The sequence below is a fragment of the Cornus florida genome, unplaced genomic scaffold (assembly GCF_030987335.1).
Source record: "Cornus florida cultivar Cherokee Brave unplaced genomic scaffold, ASM3098733v1 CherokeeBrave_3.0.0_Hap2_Chr04, whole genome shotgun sequence".
Taxonomy (NCBI): domain Eukaryota; kingdom Viridiplantae; phylum Streptophyta; class Magnoliopsida; order Cornales; family Cornaceae; genus Cornus; species Cornus florida.
In genome coordinates this window covers 23,370,302-23,388,917 of record NW_026775574.1, presented here as the reverse complement: position 1 = coordinate 23,388,917, position 18,616 = coordinate 23,370,302, and positions in this window count along the sequence as shown.

Below are 18,616 nucleotides of genomic sequence, written 5' to 3'. Positions count from 1 at the left end.
CTATAATGGATATCGTATGTTTTTATTGATACATCTGTCCTTTTTATTCCATCAGGTGCATTACAGTGACTTCAGTGAGAGAGTGCTACCCAATTTTCAGGACCACCCTTATACCTCTCTTATTTCTTTATCTATTTATCCCATCTACACTTACATGTCCACTGTGCACTGATTATCCCATTTTGCTATCTGATGAGTTTATCCATGTGACGACCCTGGTTTTTAGGCCAGCGTGTCCTGTGATGAACCGAAGATTTGACCCGATAACGGATCCGATATGCGGAAGCGAAAACAGAAAACAGGACTCTAAGAAGTCAAAGTGACCTTCCATGAGGTCATGGAACTCAATGAGAACTGATGCGGAAGCAAAAGATCAAAAATATGACAAATAAGCCCCCAGGGGCAAAATAGTCATTTCTGAAAACTGTAGATTCGGGTGCCACCGAGCACACCGCTGGAAGGACAACGAAAAACTAATCAAGATGGACTCAAGAATCGCATGATTCGGAGTCCGGACGAAGGAGAAACGGCATGACGAAGAAAAACGAACACTTAAGGCAAAAGGGTAAACTGGTAATTATTCAGGAAGAACTGGGTGCAACTAAGCACACCATTGGAAAGACAACGAAAAATTAATCAAGTTCAAAAAAAAATTCAATTGAATCGGTGTCCGGACGAAGGAGAAAAGCCCAAAAGAAGAGTTGACGTCGCAACGGCCCGACGAGGGGCCACGACAGCCCCATGCGCACGCCCATGCGCGCGCCCATGCACGCCGCGCGCGCCCATGCACGCCAGTGCACACATGGCTGCCAGCAGCAGCCCAAAAGCTGCTATGTGATTTTTTTCAGAAAAAAGACAGAACAGAGGCTGAATTTGGAGGCCTAGATGAACTTTTTTGCAAAAACACAAAGAAGAAACCCCCCTCAAAAATGAGTTTCCTATGTGACTCGCGAGAGAATTAAAAAAAAACGCAATGTAGAATGCCCGAAATGCCCCTCCATGAAATCTGGTCATGGAGGTCCAAAAAGCTGCTATTTTGAAAACTGAGAACTGAACTTCGTAGGCGATTTCCGATACTAAGACGACCTTTTCTGGAAAAACACGAAAAAGAAACCCCCCCTAAAATCACGTTTTCTAATCGACCATGGCAAAAGAAGAAAATAAAACTAAGGTAAAAGGTCCATAATGCCCCTAGATCAGAATATGCAAAAAAAATGCGAAATGAATTCACAAGAGGCTCAAAACACAAACGATGAGGTTTTGCCCGGAAACGACTATGCACGCAAACGTAACTTACCTATTTAGACGCGCTTCAATGGTCCATGGCTTAAAAATATAGCCGATACAAAATCCAACCCCCCAACGGGCAAAAAGGCAAAAATGGACTTGGAAGGGAAAACATGGAATCCAAAAATGCAAAACGGGATCAAATGACGGTTTGGCCCTTGGCCACACTTCATACAAGATTAATAAGACCCTATGAAAGAATCAAAATGGAATTCCCACACCCGATGCAACCATGGTGAAGCAATGACTTGCGATTTTTTCAAGATTTTCACAATATTTCATGAAGTTAAAAAGTACATAGAATACAATATAATGTTCATTGGCCTCCGGCCTCATCTCATAAATATCAAATACATTGAAAGAAGTGTACTTAAGTACACATTACATACATGGAATCAAATATACATATTTTGACATATAAGTCTACCAAATGACATTTCATGATAACATTCGCATGAAATGGAAACTTGAAAGCTACACGACATCCAAGGAATGCTAGGCGTCATGAACCAAGTCTTCGTACCTGATATATGCCCCAGTATCGTAGGGGTGAGCAACATAAAGCTACTCGTAAGAGATGAGCATGCATCGACCTAGCATTTTACAAATTTATCACCTTAAGGTGAAACATGTTAAAGGGGTTCATGCCACCTAACGTCTATATCGAAATGAGACTCAGGGAGCATCCTAAGCTACCTTAGAGTGTTTCTATCATAAATCACATCATCTATGCCATTTAAACAATATGGAAGCACGTTATACAAAGCAACAAGATATAGGTTCTTAAAGGTATTAACTTGCAATCTCGAATACAGAAACAACTAAAGTGATCATGTCACCTAACGTCTATGTTCTAAATAAGTCTAAGGAATCATCCTAGGCCATGCTGAACAATCAAAACTCAATTTACAACTTCAATGCAATCTAACCACATAAAAGCATATTATACAAGGCAATAAAATACAATTTCTTAAAGCTATCAGCTTGAAATCTAAAGCACGAAAACAACAGAAGTGGGTCATGCCACCTAACGTCTAAGTTATAAATGAATCAATAGGATCAATCCTAAGCCTTATTAGAACGTCAAAACACGATTTTCAATATCGATGCAATTTAACCAACATTGGAACTTCCAATACAACGCATAAAACACAATTTCGCAAAGTTAACATCTTGTAACTTAAAATGGAATGACAATTAAGAAACAACAAGTTACAACATCATCTAGTTATCAACTTGAAAATGAAATACGAAATCAAACAAAGTGGATACTCGGACGTCACGCCGGGTCAGACCGACAAGATAGTTACTTTAGGGTTACTAGCCCATGGGTAACCTCCCTATGTGCGCACTAGACCATATAGAGGGACAATCCCCCCTACTAGAACCACGTCCTAGCCATAGTCAAACAACGACATCCCCAAGTTTCCAAAATCAGCAAGTTGTGCAACAACGCATATATCAACAGGAATATGCAAGATAATCAACTATCTACAAAGCACAACCAAATTTGGAAACCTATACAATACATGCTCTAAATCCACAATTAATATGATATGATGAATGTCGAATCATCAGTGTGCGATTCGTTACACGCTATGCATGAAAGATGTTAAACACGAAGTGTGCAAATCATTACACAAGGCAACAATATATTCAATAAGGAAAATATATTCTCATGAATACAAACATAGCAACTATGTTATCCAATGTTCAAAACATAACCAAATGAATATACAACAAGTCTAAGTCCATGATTCGAATATAGAAACCACTCCTAAAACACAACTAGATCATGGAGCAAATTGAAAGAATTTAAATAGATAAACACAATTAAATTCTCTAGATTCCGATTCAATTCCAAATAACCTCAATTTAATACATGTTAAAGGACATGGTATGGTCATCACCTATATCCATTCTAAAACTCAATTAGGTTGTTGGAACAACAAAGCAGAACTTTAATTAAATCATGCTAATTTAATTACCAAGGTTCTAAAACAACTTCTAATAGTCCCAAATTAATATATACTAGTAAACAAGTCATGGCCAATACAAATATCAAGTTAAAACCTTAATTAAGCTAATGGAACACAAAATAGATTTTAATTAATTCTTTTAATTAAAATCTCTAGATTTTTAAACTTAACCAAATGCTCTCAATTTAACATATCTTAGAGAACATGCCAAGGACTAATGTAATATCACATTACAAGCTTATTTCATTCAATTTAAGACCATGTGAATTAAACTTTCACTAAAGTTAAATATAAAACAAAAGTTGCAATTCTCATGCAATAAATCTCAATTTAATACATGTGAATAACCATACCAAAACTTAATTTTCTAGCATGCCACAATACAATTCCAAGTTGTATATCACCATGAGGATTAAATCTTAAACATGGAATTTAATTAAATAAAAGGTTTCAAAACTTAACCGAATATTCTAAATCAAATATCTGTGAAGCTATATGGCATGTAAATCAAGAATATCAAGTCGGAATTTAAATAGGGTGAATAGTACACTCGGGGCAAATTAATTAATCAAATTAATTAATAATTTCTAATTTTCAAAACACCTCCAATCACTTTCAAATTCAACCATGTTGGAGAGCATGCTAAGGCCTAATTTAATATGCTAACATATATTGATTTTAAGCTAGTTAAGGCCATGTGAATTAATCTTTCACCTAAGATAAATATTAAATAAAATCTTTAATACTTATTCAAATGTTCCAATTTTAATACACGATAATGAGCATATCAAGGGGCAATATAAAATCATGCTACATGTTTAAACCAAGTCATGAGCAACCGGGAAAATCAGATCCCGTAACAGAAAAATAAATAATAAAATCTCTAGGTTCTATATTTAATCATGCCAATAAGTTGTATAAGCATCACAAGCATGCTATATAGCAAGAATTTAAACTTAGAACATCCCCTACCTCAATTTGAGATGAAAATCTCAAAAGCCATCAAAATGGAACGGCTCCGAATCAGACGAAACTACTAGGTTTTGTCGGGGACAACGCAGTGAACATAACCCCCATCAAAGCCCCATCAAATCATAACTTGACCTCAAAACCAAACTCAAGAAATGGACAAAACTGAATTCTAATAAGGGGGAAAGGTGGAGCACGGCGAGGGGAACAACAAACGTTAAGGTCGAAGACTTTTCATCAAGGAAAAGTGAACCAAAAGAGGAGAGAGAAGATGGCAGCACCCCTTGGGCTGCCATGGGAGCTCCAGGTCATGCATGAAGAGGGGAGAAGATCAAAAATAAAATATCTCACCCCCCTTTTATAGAAATCTCAAAAAGTGCCCCGAACGGGCCCCGCCAGGTCTGAAAAAGTAAAATTTGAGCAGACACGCTCAAATGGCAAAACTTTGTGAACAAAAAAGATTCAAAATGATAAAATATGAATAACGAAAGAAACGGCGTCAAAAACTGAGTCCCGAGTAGAAAGTTATGCCCAAAACAAGTTTGGCGCAAACCGGGGCCAAAAACCCTGAAACCGGAAAACGTCGACCAGGAGGAAATTTCAAGAGTACACAACTCGACGAAATGTGAAAATAAATCCCGTACGAGGATCCAGGCTCAAACAAGACATTTTGCAATAACTTTCATTAATTGCACAATGGCCCTTCCAAAAAGTGAAAATTGCACTTATGGCCCAGAATAAAAATATCTTCCAAAAATATTTTCTTAAAAACCCCTGAAATAAAATATCTTCTAAAGATATTTATGAAAAACACCCCAAGAAAAGAAAATGATTTCAAAGAACTTTGCATCCATGCCCCTATGGACACCGGGAGTAACCAGAGTACTTTCTTGCAAAAGTAAAGATACGTATTTCGTGGAAACCACTCAAGACGAAGGCACGTGAAGTCAAAAACCAACTCTGAGCATGAGAAGTGAGGTTGTGCCAAAAGCTGACAAACGGAGATAAGACAGAATAGGGAAAAGGACGAAATAGCGCATAGTGTCGAAAAACGAAAAATGTGAAAATGACTCGGTCCTCAAAGGAAGTTGTCAATCCACGGAAAAGAGTCTCAGGAACCAATTCCGAGCACTCGAGATGACACTAAGCGACACGAAACAGAGCTCAGAAAAGAAAATTAAACGAAAAAAATTCATTCGTAAAATTTCAGGAAAAAAGGAAAGGAAGGCAAATGACCGGGTCGTTACAACCTACCCTCCTTAAAGGAATTTCGTCCCCGAAATTAGGAACATACCAGAGAGAACAGAATAATGACCGAACAAAAGGTCAAATCAAAGGACAGCTCACAACGCACTGAAGGACAAATCCTGAAGTCTAAAGATCAACTGAAGGAACGCGAAACCATGAACTGAGACAACACCTCATACGAACCGGCACGTTAACTCAACGTCAACCACCGAGAGAATCCCAAGACAAAGGAACGTTGAATCATGATGAAAGAAGAGAGTGACAAGGCAGTACGAACAGCAACCAGAACCTGCCCACACTTACTCGTCAGCACGGTAGTATGACAGTATAATGCACTAGTTCGTAACATACCCGGAAGGGAACTTTTCGATACAAATGACTTCAATGTCAAAAATGATCATTACTAAAAGCACCGCGGGAACCAGGCATCTGCGAGAGTTGGGGTAGCTAATCCCAGAACTCTGACAACAATGACATTGGCACCATTATTCTTAAGGCCTTAGATCTAGAAGCCACGATGAAAGGGAATGAAACGGTACCTCCCTGGCCCACGTCTCACCCCATCAGAAAATGGCTGCGATTCTACGCTCACATGAGCCTCACTCGCATCAACCGACAGAACAGACAAGAAGATTCCCTACATGGGTCCCTACGGAATGAATTCCTCCTATCCAAGGAAGAAACTCGTGAAACAAGAAGGCATCCAAGGAATACGACAGATCCTAAGAGACAATGCAAAAACCTGACATAAAGTAAACAAGTAGCATGCAACATAGCATAACTATCTACTCACAGAAGTAGTAAACAAGTTGCCACATAAGCAAATAGGCATGTTATCAAATCAAATATGTTATCAAGAAGCACGCAGACATGTTATCACAACAGAACATGATAGTGACATAGAACATGTTATCAGGAAGCATATATGCACAAAAGCATGCTCAACCAATGATAGATGTCTCAAAACACCTAAACATGTGAACATGTTATCATATAAGACATGTTATCAAGATACAAATGACAAATCAAAGCAAAACAACATGAGCATGATATGCATCCAAAACCCATCGTCCAAGGTATTCGAACCCGGACGCTCTGATACCACCTGTGACGACCTTGATTTTTAGGACAGCGTGTCCTGTGATGAACTGAAGATTTGACCCGATAACGGATCCAATATGCGGAAGTGAAAACAGAAAACAGGACTCTAAGAAGTCAAAGTGACCTTCCATGAGGTCATGGAACTCAATGAGAACTGAGGAGGAAGCAAAAGATCAAAAATATGACAAATAAGCCCCCAGGGGCAAAATAGTCATTTCTGAAAACTATAGATTCGGGTGCCACCGAGCACACTGCTGGAAGGACAACGAAAAACTAATCAAGATGGACTCAAGAATCGCATGATTCGGAGTCCGGACGAAGGAGAAACGGCATGAAGAAGAAAAACGAGCACGTAAGACAAAAAGGGTAAACTGGTAAATATCCAGGAAGAACTGGGTGCAACTGAGTACACCGTTGGAAAGACAGCAAAAAATTAATCAAGTTCAAAAAAAAATTCACTTGAATCAGAGTCCGGACGAAGGAGAAAAGCCCAAAAGAAGAGTTGACGTCGCGGCGGCCCGATGAGGGGCCACGACAGCCCCATGCGCACGCCCATGCGCGCGCCCATGCACGCCGCGCGCGCGCCGGTGCACACATGGCTGCCAGCAGCAGCCCAAAAGCTGCTATGTGATTTTTCTCAGAAAAAAGACAGAACAGCGGCCGAATTTGGAGGCCTAAATGAACTTTTTTGCAAAAACACAAAGAAGAAACCCCCCTCAAAAATGAGTTTCCTATGTGACTCCGAGAGAATTAAAAAAAAACGCAATGTAGAATGCCCGAAATGCCTCTCCATGAAATCTGGTCATGGAGGTCCAAAAAGCTGCTATTTTGAAAACTGAGAACTGAACTTCGTAGGCGATTTCCAATACTAAGACGACCTTTTCTGAAAAAACACGAAAAAGAAACCCCCCCTAAAATCATGTTTTCTAATCGACCATGTCGAAAGAAGAAAATAAAACTGAGATGAAAGATCCATAATGCCCCTAGATCAGAATATGCAAAAAAAATGCGAAATGAATTCACAAGAGGCTCAAAACACAAACGATGAGGTTTTGCCCGGAAACGACTATGCACGCAAACGTAACTTACCTATTTAGACGCGCTACAATGGTCCATGGCTTAAAAATATAGCCGATGCAAAATCCAACCCCCCAACGGGCAAAAAGGCAAAAATGGACTTGGAATGGAAAACATGGAATCCAAAAATGCAAAACGGGATCAAATGACCGTTTGGCCCTTGGCCACACTTCATACAAGATTAATAAGACCCTATGAAAGAATCAAAATGGAATTCCCACACCCGATGCAACCATGGTGAAGCAATGACTTGCGATTTTTTCAAGATTTTCACAATATTTCATGAAGTTAAAAAGTACATAGAATACAATATAATGTTCATTGGCCTCCGGCCTCATCTCATACATATCAAATACATTGAAAGAAGTGTACTTAAGTACATATTACATACATGGAATCAAATATACATATTTTGACATATAAGTCTACCAAATGACATTTCATGATAACATTCGCATGAAATGGAAACTTGAAAGCTACACGACATCCAAGGAATGCTAGGCGTCACGAACCAAGTCTTCATACCTGAAATATGCCCCAGTATCGTAGGGGTGAGTAACATAAAGCTACTCGTAGGAGATGAGCATGCATCGACCTAGTATTTTACAAATTTATTATCTTAAGGTGAAACATGTTAAAGGGGTTCATGCCACCTAACGTCTATATCGAAATGAGACTCAGGGAGCATCCTAAGCTACCTTAGAGTGTTTCTAGCATAAATCACATCATCTATGCCATTTAAACAATATGGAAGCACGTTATACAAAGCAACAAGATATAGGTTCTTAAAGGTATTAACTTGCAATCTCGAATACAGAAACAACTAAAGTGATCATGTCACCTAACGTCTATGTTCTAAATAAGTCTAAGAAATCATCCTAGGCCATGCTGAACAATCAAAACGCAATTTACAACTTCAATGCAATCTAACCACATAAAAGCATATTATACAAGGCAACAAAATACAATATCTTAAAGCTATCAGCTTGAAATCTAAAGCACGAAAACAACAAAAGTGGGTCATGCCACCTAACGTCTAAGTTATAAATGAATCAATAGGATCAATCCTAAGCCTTATTAGAACGTCAAAACACGATTTTCAATATCGATGCAATTTAACCAACATTAGAACTTCCAATACAACGCATAAAACACAATTTCGCAAAGTTAACATCTTGTAACTTAAAATGGAATGACAATTAAGAAACAACAAGTTACAACATCATCTAGTTATCAACTTGAAAATGAAATACGAAATCAAACAAAGTGGATACTCGGACGTCACGCCAGGTCAGACCGACAAGATAGTTACTTTAGGGTTACTAGCCCATGGGTAACCTCCCTATGTGCGCACTAGACCATATAGAGGGACAATCCCCCCTACTAGAACCACGTCCTAGCCATAGTCAAACAACGACATCCCCAAGTTTCCAAAATCAACAAGTTGTGCAACAACGCATATATCAACAGGAATATGCAAGATAATCAACTATCTACAAAGCACAACCAAATTTGGAAACCTATACAATACATGCTCTAAATCCACAATTAATATGATATGATGAATGTCGAATCATCAGTGTGCGATTCGTTACACGCTATGCATGAAAGATGTTAAACACGAAGTGTGCAAATCATTGCACAAGGCAACAATATATTCAATAAGGAAAATATATTCTCATGAATACAAACATAGCAACTATGTTATCCAATGTTCAAAACATAACCAAATGAATATACAACAAGTCTAAGTCCATGATTCGAATATAGAAACCACTCCTAAAACACAACTAGATCATGGAGCAAATTGAAAGAATTTAAATAGATAAACACAATTAAATTCTCTAGATTCCGATTCAATTCCAAATAACCTCAATTTAATACATGTTAAAGGACATGGTATGGTCATCACCTATATCCATTCTAAAACTCAATTAGGTTGTTGGAACAACAAAGCAGAACTTTAATTAAATCATGCTAATTTAATTACCAAGGTTCTAAAACAACTTCTAATAGTCCCAAATTAATATATACTAGTAAACAAGTCATGGCCAATACAAATATCAAGTTAAAACCTTAATTAAGCTAATGGGACCACAAAATAGATTTTAATTAATTCTTTTAATTAAAATCTCTAGATTTTTAAACTTAACCAAATGCTCTCAATGTAACATATCTTAGAGAACATGCCAAGGACTAATGTAATATCACATTACAAGCTTATTTCATTCAATTTAAGACCATGCGAATTAAACTTTCACTAAAGTTAAATATAAAACAAAAGTTGCAATTCTCATGCAATAAATCTCAATTTAATACATGTGAATAACCATACCAAAACTTAATTTTCTAGCATGCCACAATACAATTCCAAGTTGTATATCACCATGAGGATTAAATCTTAAACATGGAATTTAATTAAATAAAAGGTTTCAAAACTTAACCGAATATTTTAAATCAAATATCTGTGAAGCTATATGGCATGTAAATCAAGAATATCAAGTCGGAATTTAAATAGGGTGAATAGTACACTTGGGGCAAATTAATTAATCAAATTAATTAATAATTTCTAATTTTCAAAACACCTCCAATCACTTTCAAATTCAACCATGTTGGAGAGCATGCTAAGGCCTAATTTAATATGCTAACATATATTGATTTTAAGCTAGTTAAGGCCATGTGAATTAATCTTTCACCTAAGATAAATATTAAATAAAATCTTTAATACTTATTCAAATGTTCCAATTTTAATACACGACAATGAGCATATCAAGGGGCAATATAAAATCATGCTACATATTTAAACCAAGTCATGAGCAACCGGGAAAATCAGATCCCGCAACAGAAAAATAAATAATAAAATCTCTAGGTTCTATATTTAATCATGCCAACAAGTTGTATAAGCATCACAAGCATGCTATATAGCAAGAATTTAAACTTAGAACATCCCCTACCTCAATTTGAGATGAAAATCTCAAAAGCCATCAAAATGGAACGGCTCCGAATCAGACGAAACTACTAGGTTTTGTCGGGGACAACGCAGTGAACATAACCCCCATCAAAGCCCCATCAAATCATAACTTGACATCAAAACCAAACTCCAGAAATGGTCAAAACTGAATTATAATTAGGGGGAAAGGTGGAGCACGGCGAGGGGAACAACAAACGTTAAGGTCGAAGACTTTTCATCAAGGAAAAGTGAACCAAAAGAGGAGAGAGAATATGGCAGCACCCCTTGGGCTGCCATGGGAGCTCCAGGTCGTGCATGAAGAGGGGAGAAGATCAAAAATGAAATATCTCACCCCCTCTTTTATAGAAATCTCAAAAAGTGCCCCGAACGGGCCCCGCCGGGTCTGAAAAAGTAAAATTTGAGCAGACGCACTCAAATGGCAAAAATTTGTGAACAAAAAAGATTCAAAATGATAAAATATGAACAACGGAAGAAATGGCGTCAAAAACTGAGTCCCGAGTAGAAAGTTATGCCCAAAACAAGTTTGGCGCAAATCGGGGCAAAAAACCGTGAAACTGGAAAACATCGACCAGGAGGAAATTTCAAGAGTACACAACTCGATGAAATGTGAAAATGAATCCCGTACGAGGATCCAGGCTCAAACAAGACATTTTGTAATAACTTTCATTAATTGCACAATGGCCTCTCCAAAAAGTAAAAACTGCACTTATGGCCCAAAATAAAAATATCTTCGAAAAATATTTTCTTAAAAACCCCTGAAATAAAATATCTTCAAAAGATATTTACGAAAAACACCCCAAGAAAAGAAAATAATTTCAAAGAACTTTGCATCCATGCCCCTATGGACACCGGGAGCAACCAGAGTACTTTCTTGCAAAAGTAAAGATACGTATTTCGTGGAAACCACTCAAGACGAAGGCACGTGAAGTAAAAAACCAACTCCGAGCATGAAAAGTGAGGTTGTGCCAAAAGCTGACAAATGGAGATAAGACAGAATAGGGAAAAGGACGAAATAGCGCATAGTGTCGAAAAACAAAAAATGTGAAAATGACTCGGTCCTCAAAGGAAGTTGTCAATCCACGGAAAAGAGTCTCAGGAACCAATTCCGAGCACTCGAGATGACACTAAGCGACACGAAATAGAGCTCAGAAAAGAAAATTAAACGAAAAAAATTCATTCGTAAAATTTCAGGAAAAAAGGAAAGGAAGGCAAATGACCGGGTCGTTACAATCCAAGTGCCAATTTTCAGGACCACAGTTCGTCCCAAGTTTGGGGGAGGCCATGCCATCCACTTCGGATACTCCAGTCCCGATCATTCTTGCTTTGTTGCACTAGTATACTCTTTCTTTTGTTCTCTTTGCACATTGAGGACATTGTGCAATTTAAGTTTGGGGGGAATGGTGCTTTACAGTGTTAGTTTTAAATTCAAATTTTGAGCATGATTTGTGTATTTGAGTGATATTTCTATGATTGGTCCATATCTAGCTATGATTTTGATCTTTTTGAGGACTATATTGCTTAAAATTTAAAAATTGCTTGACTTGAGAGTCCAATACTCCTTGTATGCCTTAGGAATGCCATTTAGGAGTAAATTTTTCAAAAAATTGATATCATGCTTGCACTTGTGGTCCACATCATCTTGATTTTGTGATTGTTTTGAGATTCACTCTAGTCTTCTACACTAGCACAGACGCACACTAGCATTCATTTGTGGGGTACATGCTTTGTTGATTATTGAATTGGTTATATCCCAATTGAGCTAGTAGTGCATTGAAAGCTTTCATTCTTGATAAAGGTGGATAACAACCCCTTTTCACTAAGTAGCCGGGATTCTAGCCTCATCAAGCACTGAACTTCTCGCGCCGAAAGGTGGAAGGCCCAAACTCTAGGTTAATAATTGAAAAAAGAATAAAATAAAAAAATAAAAAAAAAGAAAGTTGTAAAAGCAATAAAAAGTGAGGATTTCTCCCAAAAGATGAGAAGTGGGAAATGATTAGATAAAGGTTGTCTTGATTTGTAGCCTAGTTGATTTGAGCTTGTAAGTCCGTAGGGGTATTTGAATGCCTAATGCCCTAAAGCCATCTAGTTTGGGAGTCATTGACCTAACGCTCGACCTCATGAATCGCTAGAAAGCTTAATAGATCAACACATTGCACTATACTTCCATCTATGATCCTCAATAATAATAATAAAAAAAAATCGAGTGAAAAGAATAAGCGCACCTAGATGAATAAAGTTTTAATAAAAGGTCAACTTTTTATCTTGATGATTGGTACTAGATTTGTGTACTAGTTTGAGGGTAAGGATGTGATTAATTCTTTAGTTGGCTAAGATAGCAACACATTTGATGCCAGTCCACTCAAAAGGATTCTAGAGTTGTTTTGATTTGCATGATCATTTTCTTGATGTGTGGAAAACCATATTTGCTTGCTAGATGTTGAGATTTTGGGAGATTGCTTGGAAAGGGTTGAAAATTTGTATACTTGAGGTAGTTTTCTCCCAATGCTTGTTTGCAATATTGGTGCCTCTTTTGAAAGAATGAGCTTAATGTTTGTGGGTACCATTTCTGAAAACCTTCACGAGACTTCACTCGTCCACTAGGGGTAACCTAGGGGTTTAAAAGGCTTGTTGCATATGCTAAGTGCAATCGTGTTCCCTATGAAAGTGGCGTTATCCATTTATTGTTTTCTAGTTCATAGTTGTATAGTTGTTCATTTCATTCCTTTATTTTCTAGTTCATTGCTAGGGACTAGCAATATTTAAGTTTGGGGGTGTGATGAGCACTGAAAAGTGCGTATTTAAACCCCTTAAGGTTAGGCATTCTAGTACCTTTTCTATCTTACTTTACCGTTTTAGATTGATTTTGTATTATTTCCATTTTTAGGCACTTATCTTAAAAATAAGCTAACTCAGCCAAATAAGAGCTTAATTGAAGCAATTCTGGGATTAAACCAAGAAAAGAGCAAAATGGAGAAAGAAGGAAGCAAATGAAGCCAAAAGTGGGAAGTGGCAAAGTTCGATCAATCCAAGTTCAAGGTTCAATCGATCGAACAATGATTGATCTCAGCACTTCAAGATAGATCCAAGCCCAGACCCAAAAGCATAAAGTCCAAAAGTTCGATCGATCCAACACCATCCTTCGATCAATCGAACACTTTTGTCCTTATTCAAATGATTGATCCTATCCACAGCTGTACCACCCACTAACCACTTTTGTCCTTTTCCCATAAATATCTCCCAAAATATCTCGGATTTGTCTTTTCCCAAAAAGCTCAGCCAGTTGGATCGATCCAACCTAAGTTTGATAGATCTCAGCCAGTTCAATCGATCTAAGTTCAAGGTTCGATCGATCGAACTTCCTCCAGTGCGAAAAAATTAAAATTCCATCTCATTGAAAGTTATCCATTATCCAATCATTAGGGAATATTGTGTGCACGACCCCAGCTTATTTTGGGTATCATTTTGACCTACCTATATAAGGATAAGGATTGTTTTTTACAAAGGGAACCAACATTATTTTCATATCATCTCTTGAAGAGGAAGTTTAGAGGAGGAGGAGGCTAGAGACACCATTGGAGACTCTTCATTAACAAGGAGCAGATTTCAACCATGGAATTAGCCCTTGAGGGGCATCAACACCATGAGTGGCTAGACATCCTCTTGGGGCTAGAGTTAGCCCCAAGCATGCTTTCTATATCTTAATCTTATGTATTATTGAGGGATTAGTGTTGTAATTAATGTTTTGACACTTTTATACATATAGATCTTCTTTATTTAATGATTTATGTGGTTTAATGATTCCAATCAATCATTTCATTCTATCCATATGTCTATGTATGCTATAATAGATGTTTATGTGCTTGTCTCTAGATTTTGTGTTATTGATGCATGTCTGTGTGTATTAATGCTGTAGATTTGGAGATTGTCAAAGCATTGTGCTTAAAAGAATGCTCTTGTGATTTTCTAGATGGTTCATGCTCATTTCTTGATGGATTATGCCTCTCCTTTAGCTTAGTTAGTTTAATTTCATGTCATTAGTTTAATTGTAGTGTAGTGATAGCATAATTGTTAGATGAGAGGACAATCCATGTTAGTTGTTTGATGTTCCATACTTTTGAATGCAAGTAGCATATGTCTCTAACCTTGTGGTGTATTTGGCTTGTGAGCTTAATGAAAGGATTAATGACTTTCTAGATATGTTGTGCTTTTCCCATACTATTTAGACAATATATACTTAATTGCTAGATATATTGTGCTTTTCACATGTTGATTAGATAATGTATGCTTAATTGGTCACCCTTGCTAATTGAATCAACCAAACACACACACACCATTATTGCAACATACTTTACCCTCATTAGTCACTAGTTAGAAGTGTAGAAAAACATTGCTTGGTGGTGACCTCTAGACCCCAAGATTTCTCTCTCTCTTACTTACACTTTGTTACACTTAATTACTTAGTTTAATTTAATTGCTCTCTAGTTTAATTAACCAACCAACCATTTGTTTGATCACTCGACCTACTAACCCTAATTGTGATTCCACAATCAAGTATGACTTTAATCCCTTGGGACGATCCCTACTCACCTTTGTTACTTTAGTAGTAGTGTTGGTAGTGGTTTTTATAAATTTAAACTTGATCCCAAAGGCTTTTCTTGAACAGCACATTCACTACATCAATTTGGCGTGAAGGAACGGCCATTGTCCCATTATATACCATTTATGTCCCTACTCTGGCAAACGATAAAGTACCGTCTTTGGCCAGCATACTCCGTTTAATTGAGGGGCAAAAGTAGGATGGGTTATGCCATCTTTATTATTTAGTAAAAAAAAGAAAAGAAAAAATAGCCCACTGTACTCAAATTGGGTTAAAATTAGATCATTAAAATGGAGTTTAGATAAATAAGCTAGCTCAACTTTTAAATTACTAGATACTGAATATTAATATATTAATTGACATTTCCAACAAAATAACAAGGTGTTTAGGATATAGTAAAAAAAGTTCTCCGGTTTAAAGAGTTGATAGAATAAGGTTTTAAAGTGTGAAAATTTAGTTGCTCTTAAAAAAAGTTTTAGTTTGCCAACATGAATTATAAATATGAATCCAGTATGCTACGACACATTAAAGTTAATTAACAAAGGAAAAAGATGAGTTGGGATTATTAATATGAATCGACTATACTATGGAAAAGAAGAAATTTTGGTGAAAATAAAGTAATCAATAAAGGTTAATTTACTAATTTTTTTTAAAAAAGGCTTCACTTTGGACTCCCACTTATTTGGATGTAAAATATATTATAGAAAATATATATATATATATATATATATATATATATATATTTATTTATTTATTTTTTTGGTGGTTGGTTGTCAAAAATTTAAGTAAGATGTTTACGAAATAAAATAGTTAATTCAAACATAACTACAAATAATTATCACATCAACTTTCAACAAGTTATTTATATGTCCAACCTTATAGAGTCGACGTCAACTTCGATTTAGATCTTTGTCAAATACTAAAAAATAAAAATAAAATATATATATATATATATATTTTAAAGTTAAAAAAAAAAAAAAATGGTCCAAACAAACAGAGCCTACCCTCTTCTCTTCACCAATCGTCAAACTCTAGACCTAGGGATTGACCAAGCTAGCCAACTCCCAACTCCTAAGCCAAAGAGGTTTCGTTTTACTTTCATGCATGAAGTATCTCGTGGACCTCTTAACAATTAACACAGCGAGGATTGAAGGATTTGTCCGATGATTTCAACATTCCATTATGGGAATTGTGTTCCAACTAATCTAAGAATCAATTCTTAATATGGTAATAGACATTTCAAGAATGCGCAGTATGAAAATAATTGTGAAGGATTTGTTCAAAGATTTCATCATCAATTATATTTGTGTTCCAGCTAATATGAGAAAACATTCTTATTAAAAGTGAAACATGGTAGGCATAATGAAAGTCATAATAAGGTTTCGGAGACTGTGTGCCCGAGAATAGTCAAGCAGTCACTGTTGTGTGAGCTAGCTAGGTTTCAACGTGGACTAACTTTTTTCATTTTTCTTTTTGCGTGTGTGTGTGTTTTTATTTAAAGGTCCGTATCTCCTTTGCACAACCAGAGATTGAGGGGTTGTTTTCAAAGAATTATTGTAGAAGATAGCAACAATTAAAAATGGACAATACTTGTCTACTCTTCGATGAGTAAAAAATCTCTCCTGACTAGGTAAGTGGCACAATAAAATTATGACAAGTGTCCTAACATTTATAAAATATATGTATAACAAAAATAGAATCACAACTGGTTTTACCAATTTTTAATTGGATTAACAACATCTTTTACCTCATTTCTAATATGATATAACACGATTTTCTAATTGTGCTATTCTAGCTTCGATAGTACACCATCCGATCTTATACAAATCAAAGGCCTCTAGTATACTATATGCTATCCCTATAAATATCAGAATATGTGTCTGGGCATTACCAAAAAAAATTGAATTGAGATCTAGCAATAGTGTTTTGAGGGGCTAGTTTACTCTCTACCTTCTCAAAGTGGAGAATATATATGTGATTGATATAGAGAACCATTGCTAGAATCATATAATGCTTCTGGTTTGTGCTTAAAATATAATAATAATAATAAATTCTTGCTCTTTTCTCGTCCACCTTAGGATTGTTGCAGTGAGAATGAGGATTACTTTGGAAGAGGAGGTGAATGGGTATTTTAATTAATAATATGATTTTTGTTTGTTTATATATATATATATATATATATATATATATATATGTATGTATGTATGTATGTATGTATGTATGTATATGTATTTATATTTGTACAGCTATGGTGGAACCCAAATTTTGATCTTTCGATTCTGAAGAACAAAAACAATGTATTGTTTTAGGAAAATCTTGTTTTTGGAAGGTGTAACTACCTCATTTTCGAGTCAAACTAAAGAAGAGAATGTATCCGGGAATATCACTAAAACAATATAAGTAATACAGAAGAGTGGGTTGAGGGAGGGAAAATTAGCCCAATCTAAGAATTGAAAACAATGGTAGACAAGAACGAAGTCTAAAGTCTGACAGAGCCCAATTTCTTCCTCTCATCCTTTTTCATCAGCCACCTTTTAATAGCCCTAGGTTATCTAGGTTGTATCCATTGGGCCTATGGATAAAGTCAGTCATGGCCCATGTCCATTTACGACTCATGATGCCGTAATCAAAACTTTTTTCCGGATATGTTGCTAGGAGTACATACTTTCCTTAAATTACCTAAACAATGGTGGCTTTAAGGGTCTTTATCCTTATTTTAGCCTGTCTTTTGTGTTTTCTCCTCAAATTAGGTCTACCTAGCAAGGCTCAAAGTTGATTCTCAATCCTCCATTCCAAAATCCCTTCGGCATTCCCAATAGCTTCGAAGAGTCCTACCACTAATCTTCATTATTGGGCCCATTGATCGACTGTGGCTATAGCTTGGTCGGATCAAGGTTTTGGGTCCATCGATTAACAGTTTGTGGCTTGGTCAGTTCGAGGTTCTGGACCCATTGATTGACGGTTTGTGGCATGGTCGGATTGAGGTTCTCGGCCCATCGATCGACGGTTTGTGGCTTGGTTGGATCGAGGTTCTGGGCCATTGATGAACGGTTTTTGGCTTGGTTAGATCGAGGTTCTGGGCCCATAGATCGACTGATTGAGGGTCCCATGCTTATGGGCTTATCGACTAGTTGTTATCGCTTTTGTTGAGCTGGATGGAGTTCTTATATCGACCAAGTGTTGACCACTTTTGTCCTTTTATTATTTTATTTTTGAAGCCAACACTGAGGTGGTGTTAGCTTAATTTGACTTTTGATGACGTGGCATATCTCATGTCCACAGAAGGTATTGTTTTAGGAAGCTTGATCCTAATTTCTCTTTACTTTAAAAGCTAATTTTGTACATACGTATGTGCAAGTGTGTGTGTAGATATATATGGAGAGAAAG